Raw genomic sequence first — 9,267 nt, forward strand, 5'->3', positions numbered from 1 at the left:
TAGTTTACATTGACTAAAGTCTGGCTTTTGAATATATTTAGGCTATTATCATCCAATTATTTACACTGTGATTGGTTTTAAATCCATCATTGGTTTTAAATTGAAAGTCTCATTTCACCGTCAGATGCTTTCATTCAGAATAGAAACAAAATCTGCCAAAACATTGACACAAGTTATAGATCTTTTAGCCTGCGATGTAGAGTAAACGTCACTTCTGGTTAATGGTTTTCTGTGGCAAAATATCTGTGTAAATGTGTGTCGTATTCTCCAGCAGCTTCATAAATCTGCCTCATCACCAAATCTTCAACCAACAAGGTCCACAAAGGATAAACATTCTAACATGAAAGAATTTATCCAGAACTATCAAGAGAAGAAAGACCAAAACTTAAAGGAAACAACGACGACGCATTAGTGAACTACTGAACAAAATTAATGTGATGGTCATGAATAAAACATAAGTAACTTGTTCACTCAGACTGATTCCACAGTTAAAATTAAAAATCGATTTCATGTTGTCGATATTTAGCCAGGCTGGCACCACCAAGTGCCTCCGCTCAATTTAATTTCTCTCAAGCGACTATGTCAGGAATCAGAATACACAAGACGATTTGCAAGAACCCTGGAAGTTGTAGACTGCGCACCGGCCAATCAGAGAAGAGCTGTGAAGCCATGACGTCAAACTTGTCGCGTTTGTCTGGGTCTCTTTTGTGGAACAGCACAACAGTAAACAAAGCGTTGAGATGGATGTAGACGAAGACAGACATTCTGTGTTGGCGACGATTCCCGAGATCGAGGATTTTCACTCTCTGCTTTGTTTGCTGTTGTGCCGGCAATTATTTGGACCCCACTGAGCGTTCCGGCGCATTACATACGTCACGACCAAATGGCAGCGATTGGTTAAATAAAAAAAGTACCCGCCTACCTCTGAGCGAACGAATCCTAATGCTGCGAGGTCAGACGGTTTCATAGTCTGAGTGGAGAGATTGTGCAGTTTAAATGCGAGACATGTAATCTGTGGACATCTGCAAATCTCTCTATCGACGCTAATATCTACATCATGAAATTGATTTTTAATTTTAATTCTAGAATCAGTCTGAGTGAACGAGTTACTTATTAATGAATAACTCATTACTTCTGTTTTATTCATGACCATAATGTTAGTTTTGCTCAGTAGTTCACTAATGCATCATTGTTGTTCTCCTTTAAGTTTTCGTCTTTCTTACCTTGATAGTTGTGGATAAATTCATCATGTTTATCCTTTGTGGACCTTGTTGGTTGAAGATTTGGTGATGGGGCAGATTTATGAAGCTGGTGGAGAACACGACACACGTTTACACACACGTTTTGCCACAGAAAACGATTAACTGGAAGCGACGTTTACCCTACATCGCGTCACTTCCGGCCTTTGTGGAAAAAGCTCTTTCGAAGTAAAAGCGGCGAGGTCACGTCTCTTAACTCTTCCCTGTGTTTTCCCGCAGAGCAAGCACCAGGACACGTTCTCCCTGGCCCCGCAGCGACCCCTCAGCGCCATCAACCCCCTGGGCCACAGCCTCCACCCCAACGGCGCCGCCAGCCTCAAGCCCTCCCCCGTACCGCGCTCCATCCAGCCCATGCCCTGGGAACAGCGCTCCCTCTACAACCAATGAGACCAGGACCCATTTTTTCCCCCCTACACATACCTCCCCCCCGCATCCTCTTCCGCTCGGTCCACCTGACCACCACTACCACCACCACACACCCACCTACCACAACCCAAACCCAACGCCAGCCTCAGGACGGACACCACTGCCCTCCCCCTCCACCTCCTCCTCCGGAACACAACGGGGACCAGGGCAATATTAAGAACTAGTTGATTACCGCGTAGTTTAGTTCAGTTGCGTTGCCTTTCCCCCTCCTCCCCCCTCACGTATGAACCTATGCCATGTACCGCAGCAAAAGTTCTATGTTACCCCCTAGTTACGGACTTATCTATGAGCCCTTTATGATCGTGTCTTCATCCTCCCCTCTCCCCCCGTTTTGATGAAAAATTACCCTATTTTTATCAGGAAAAACTCGACTGCCGAAATCCTGTTCCCTCTTGTATGTTTTCGAACATAACTCCGTGTTTGTCTGTTATGGTTTCTATTATTATAACTAAAGCGAAATGGGGACACACGAACTCGTAACTTTGTTTGTATCTTTTTTACTTGCCCTGTTCAATGTGCTCCTGAAAGGACTTGTGTATACTACCGTGCACTGGGGATTGCCTTCTCGATTCTTTTATTCTTTTTTTGTTTTGTTTTGTTTTAATTTCTGTCTATTATTATTATTATTATTTTTTTGGAAACCCCACCACCATACCTCCGAGATCCAAGGACCAGAAAGAAAGCACGGCGGCCGCGCACATTTCGAAGACTCTGAAGCACTGCTGAACTCAAGGACCTCTCCGAAACCCGGCACCGTTTTTAGCCGCCCGGTCTGTCTGCTCTTGTTCCACACTGACTGTTACTTGTTGTGTCACTGTTGTAGCACTTTAAAGCAAGTGCTGTTTCCAATACCGGCTCTGCCCCTTATCACGTATAACCGCCCAGCATCAGTACTTAAAAGCGCGTATGTCAGGTTAGGCCGCTCGTTTCTCGTTTTGCAATGTTGGCGAAGGATAATTTTACTTCTTGGTTGGACACGGGCAACAAATGTGACATACGTAGAGGGTGAAAACTTGTCTAAAGGTCGCCACACTACAAGAGAATTTGCCCGATTTCGGCTGCGATTTGCTTCTCCGTTAGTTCAGGGAGGCGTGACTCGAATTTACGTTACGTTTACACTGAAACGAATCACCGTATCGGAAACTATTTGCGTCCAGACACGTCGTTTCAGTGTCCGAGAGTCTTCCCTATCCACGCAGCTTTTCCCATATTTGTTTACGTTTTACAGAAATGAAACGTAAAACCAAATCGCTCATTTTGCGTAAACTAAGGGCTCAAAAAAACGGCTCGCTTTTGTGCGCTGTCCCGTTTCAGCTTCTGTCGGACTAAAGGACACGACTCGGTGGAATATGAGTGTTCTTTTTGTGACCGAGGGGTGTTCTGCTGATGGTGCAAGTAGTTCTCGCTCCGCTATTTCCCGTTTGTCTCTGGTTTGTTTAAACTTTTTCCGCAATAGTGTTACATGGCCGATGCCACGAATCCAGAGAATCAGAAAGGGGCAAATCACAGTGACGTGGTCCAATAAGGACGCGACCAGAGCTCCTTCGTCAGAGTATCAGTGTTTTCAAGCGTCCGCACAGTGCCGGATCATTTGTGGCAGTTGGCGGCACCAGATAGAAAACGGTTCCAGAGACGAAACTATCGGATTAGTGTGAACGAACACGAAAACGACTCGAATACGAACTAGTGTGGATGGGGCCTTTCTGTCTTCGTGTGCGATTTTGAAGCCGGTGCTCTCCTCGTGTGTGTGTGTGTGTGTGTGTGTGGTGTCAAATCAGTGTCAGATCATAACCACCAAACATCAGGAATGTTACGATAACAGGCAATAAAACAGAGCGATGAACACAGAAACTCAAGATGCAAGCTCGGGATGTAGCGAAAATAAGGAGTTGACTTTATTACTTACCTCTTGTAAAGTGGTAAATTTAAAGTGCAGCATCTCATCCACATTATCCATAGAATTTATCCTTCGCAAATGATGACCCCGGTCCACAAAACCGCGCTGTTAATCCAGTCTGAGGCGTTCTTTAAAAGTAAAAAGGTGGGAGTAGTTCCTCACTTGTGTTTGTTTACATCCACACTGCGCACGGATCGAGGTGAAGCTGCAGATTCGCGACAGTGACTCTGCTTCCTGTGGACTTCCTTTACGCTTTAAAAATCACGTATCTGAAGTTTTGCACCACATTTCACAAATAATAACAGTTTTGACTCTTAACTAAATTCCAAGTGCAGAGTCTGATGTTTTGAACACTCAAGAGTCTCAGTGCGAGTGGTTTTACTGTAGACAGGAAACAACGATCACACTCACAGTTTTATATCCTGTGGTCCGCAGACAAATCCCGCCGCAGTCTTTGCGATCGGAGATTTGAAGTCTCGTAAGATTCTCCTCGTGTCTGCGGTGTGAGCGTTTTATCGCACGTTTAAAAATCGTTTAAGACCGAAAAATCCTGTAGTGTGTGGCGGCCTTTAGTTACACAATAGTTATGATTTGATAAATACAAATAAATAACAACAATATTTAAAGTGCTATAAAGTAGTCCTGCGTTTTGGATAGAATTGATGACATAACTACTTCCTGTTATTTACCTTTTATTTTTTTGTTTGTTTGTTTTCAGCGTTTCTTCTCAAACTGCCACTTATCTGGAATAAAATTACGAACAATGTTTTTACCACATGTACTATTCCAGTTTAACAAGTCAGAATCTATAAAATATTCATCAAAGTTGAAAGGTAAAGTTGGAAAAAAAAATACATAAGGAGCGTTAAGTTCTGAAACGGAACACCTCTACTTATGTCATCAATATCAATCAATCAATCAAACTTTATTTACAGAGCACTTTTCATACAAAAAAATGCAACACAAAGCGTTTATAAGGCTTCGTATCATTGAGAAGTTGCCGATACGATATATACCTCGATACATAGGTCACGATACGATACATATCTCGATACAGTGAGATTTCGGTTCGATACGATATATTTCAAATCGATTCGATACGGTTCAGTAAAAAATAAAAGTTAAATCATGACTGTGATACTAAAAGTCTTTGTTAAACTACTTCTTGTGCAAAGTAGTCTGATTCATCAGCCGGTTTCACTTTATGGAAACCATCTGACCTCGCAGCATTAGGATTTGTTCGCTCGACAGTAGGCGGGTACCTTTTTTATTTAACCACTCGCTGCTATTTGGTCGTGATGTATGTAATGTGTCAAATTCCGTAAGAAGGACAATAACGTCTTTCCCCTTGATAAAATTCACCAAACATTCTCAAAATCGAGGATTTAAAGCAGGAACAAAGAGAATCGTTGCCAACACAGAATGTCTGTCTTCGTCTGCATCCATCTCGACGCTTTGTTTACTGTTGTGTTGGTCCACAAAAGGGACACAGACAGACGCCACGAGTTGAGTTTGACGTCATGGCTTCACAACTCTTCGCTGATTGGCCAATGCGTGGTCTACAACTTCTACAACTTCCGGGGTTCTTACAAACTATCTAGTGTATTCTGACTCCTGACCTGGTCGCTGGAGAGAAATGAAATTGAGCGGAGGCACTAGGTGGCGCCATCAAAACGGTGAAAATATCAAATGTAAACAAGTTTCCTTCTTCTAAACAAGCAACAAAACTAGCGGCTTGTAACAACATAATTTTGTAAAATATACCAAAAAAAAAAATACTCTTGGCAATATATCGTTACAGCTGCCCTCAATATCGATTCTATATCATCACATTAAACGTAAATATATCAGTATTTCGATATTTTTGCACGTCCTTAGTCATTTACGCAGAAAATTGCATCGAAGGAAGGCGTTTTTCTGACAGTTTAACAAAGTAAACCTCATCACTATTGTGTAATTTGACATGTTTTGACCTTTACGTAACAATTATGGAATTACTTGTGCCCGTGTCCAACCAGAAACTAAAATTATATACGTCACCAAAATGACAAAACTGCAAAAACTAGTCAAGAGTTTTTTTGTCAAATTTTAAATATAAAGACGTCAACTACAATTTAACGAAACGAGAAGTCTAACCTGTCACATGCACTTGCAATTTTAACTTTTAACGGTTTGAGAAATACGTCAGTTAATGCAATTTATGGCTAAACCTGGGAATTCGGTGATGGCCACAGTTTCCAGTCTATTTTCTGTAGAAATAGAACCACATTACACCTTGGATAGATGTAACCAATATTTAAAAACGTTTAAAAATCAGCGTATTTTTAGTTGGATATAACTAAATAATCATTATCATTGAAAAGAACCCAGACCTGAACACTGGGAATATCAGGTTCAAACTATTGAATAAAGGATGCAGCATGTAGTTAGTGTATCTTGCTAACTTGGTGTTTACTGAAATATGCTACCCACAATTCTACTGACATTGTATTGCTCTGTTTAAATTCGTATCCATAAACTGTCATTTTTGCTTTTACTCCTTGTAAGGTGTCTTTGAGTATTTAGAAAAAGTGCTATACGAATAAAAATGTTTTATTATCACCAACAGACCTGACTTCTCTTACTTGACTCTGGTGTTTTAGGTTTCACTCGTGTGTTGCATTTTGCTTCTTGTGCTTGTAACTTTTAATTTAGTGGTAATATGTAAATGATTTTTTACAATTTTGATACTACCTTAGCAGAAATCTCACAACTAAAAACACTAAAACGTATGTTAAGGGAGTTATATGACGTTTATAACACACACACAATAGAAACGGATTCATGATTGACAGAAAAAATAAAAAAATGTAAAAGCTACGGGTCACAAAACCGGAAGACGTTTGGAAACATGCAGATGATGACTTCCTTTGGGCGCTGCTGGCGATAGAAATGCATCTAGATCTCTTTGTATTCTTTCTTTTTTCCTGTTGTAACACAATCATCATCCGCATGTTTCCAAACCATGAATAGATGATGGGCCACTTTATTAAAGATCCTATGTTAACCCAAACTGACGTTTGTCAACTTTAAGCCATGTTAGAATGTTTCCTCCTCACAAACAGACCTGGAGCTGTGTTCGTTTCATTCACCCACGTTTGAGGAGCCTTTTATTATGAGTCTGTCTCCATCTCCACAAGCTCAAAATGCTCTGTTCCTCCTTGTGATGTCATGTAGTGGTAGTGGATCCAAATGATTCTAGTGAAGGTGTGTGGAGTTTAAACACCGACTGGAGCACTTCCTGTATTACCACAAGGTATTACAGAGTGTTTCTGTTTTAGAATAGAACTCAGCCTAAATATGCAGGTTTTTTGTGTTAAATGTGTGAAAAAAAAACCCACAACTGCGATTAGGTTTGTGATGATGAAACTACATTATAACATAGATCAGAAAATAGTGTAATATGAGCCCTGTAGCCTCCGAGGACCTGGCGGCCACATATGTGGACATAAATGTCCAACATGTTTTGGGTTGTTGAGACACTTAAATAGTTTTTGCAAATGATTATTCAATTGTGGCTTTATTGTGTTTCATTAAAATGATTAAAACATAAAATGGTTATTTTATATATCATATGTGGACATATAAATATGAAAATATAATAAAAGTATAATTCTTTGGGACCTGCTGAGTGCAAAAACAATCAGCCCAAATAACAAAGAGAAATCAATAAAGCCATGCAAGAGTTTTGGTCCTAGGAGGTTAAAGTTTTAACCAGATATTCATTCTGTGACATTCGGCAGCTTGGTAAAGAAACTGATCAGCCAAGAAACCAGAATTGTTGCTACTGCAAAGACCTATAAAAGTGAATTTGATTTGGCTTTCCACCAGAGCTAAACCAGGTCTACTACAGAATTATTCCAGGTCTAATCTATGACTAAACCAGGTCTAAAAGTGGACTACATCATTTCCTCTGTAGTTACACCAGAAATTATCCAAAGGACATAAAAGTGAATAAAAATGAACTAAAATGAACTGACACACTGAAGAGCTGCCTGAGTCATACCGGAAGGAGCTACCACAGTTTGAGAACGCTGCTATTGCTTAAGATAAGATAAACTTTTATTTGTCCCACAATGGGGAAATTACGGTTTGTTGCAACATAAAAGTCAAGAACAGCAGGAAAAAAGAGCAAACGAGATAAAGATAGAGATAAAAGAAACTATAAAGATTTACAGTCGAGGATAACTGTAAAAAAAAAAAAGAAAAAAAAAGTGATAAGCCGACAACACTACACGTGTTTCTGACTGTGGTTATGGACAGTGCAGGATATGGACAAGAATAAATAACACAATAACTTCAAGATATTATAGTATTTGTGCATTACTCTTCCATAACCAGGCTCATCCATAACCAGGCTCTATAACCAGGCTCCTCCTTAACCAAGACTTTCCATAACCATGCCTCTCTATAACCAGGCTCCTGCATAACCAGACTATTTCATAACCAGGCTCCTCCATAACCAGTTCTTTCCATAACCAACTCTTTTTTTCCCATAACCAGCCCCTCCAAAATCAGGTCTCTCCATAACCAGACTCTTCCATAACCAGGTTTTTCCATAACCAGGCTCCTCTTACATAACCAAGTTCCTCCATAACCACTCTTCCATAACCAGGCTCTTCCATAACCAAGCTCCTTCATAACTAGTCTGCTCCATAACCAGTCCTCTGTATAATCAGGCCCCTCCATAACTCATCCTCTCCACAACCAGGCCTCTCCATAACCAAGCTCTTCCATAACCAGGCTCCTCCATAACCAGGCTTTTCCATAATCAATCCTCTTCATAACCAGGCCTCCTCATGACCAGATTCTTTCATAACCAAGTTCCTCCATAACCAGGGCTCTCCATAACCAGGATTCTCCATAACCAGACTCTTCCATAACCAGGATTCTCCATAACCAGACTCTTCCATAACCAGGCCTCCTCATAACCACTCTCTCCATAACCAGGCCTCTCCATAATGAGGCCCCTTCATAACCAGTTATCTTCGATAACCAGACTCTTCCATAACCAGGACTCTCCATAACCAGACTCTTCCATAACCAGGATTCTCCATAACCAGACTCTTCCATAACCAGGACTCTCCATAACCAAACTCTTCCATAACCAAACTCTTCCATAACCAGGCTCTTTCATAACCAGGTGCCTCCATAACCTGGCCTTTCTGTAACCAGCCCTCTCCATAACCACTTTCTTCCATAATAATTTCTCTCCATAACCAGTCCCCTCCATAACCAGACCCTTCCATAACCGGACTTCTTCATAACCAGGACTCTCGGTAACAAGACCCCTCCATAACCAGGCCTCTCCATAACCAGGCTCTTCCATAACAAGTCTTCTCCATAACCAAGCCCCTTCATAACCAGTCCCCTTGATAACCAAGCGCTTCCGTAACCACTCCTCTCCTTAACCAGAACTCTTCATAACCAGAACTCTTCATAACCAGACCCCTCCATAACCAGGCTGTAAGAGCGGAGTAAAAGGAGGCCTTTTCCTGTTGTGTTCACCTGGCGCCCCCTGGAGGCTGCTGTGATGTTTCAGGACACAGAGGAGGGAGGGACATACTACTCATACCCTATTTGATCAATCCTGCACCTTTTTTTTTTTTTTTAAACTGGAAGATGAACCAATATAGACTCGCCTGT

This window comes from Boleophthalmus pectinirostris, unplaced genomic scaffold, assembly GCF_026225935.1.
Source record: "Boleophthalmus pectinirostris isolate CB_2022bp ecotype Guang Dong unplaced genomic scaffold, ASM2622593v1 HiC_scaffold_17, whole genome shotgun sequence".
NCBI lineage: Eukaryota > Metazoa > Chordata > Actinopteri > Gobiiformes > Gobiidae > Boleophthalmus > Boleophthalmus pectinirostris.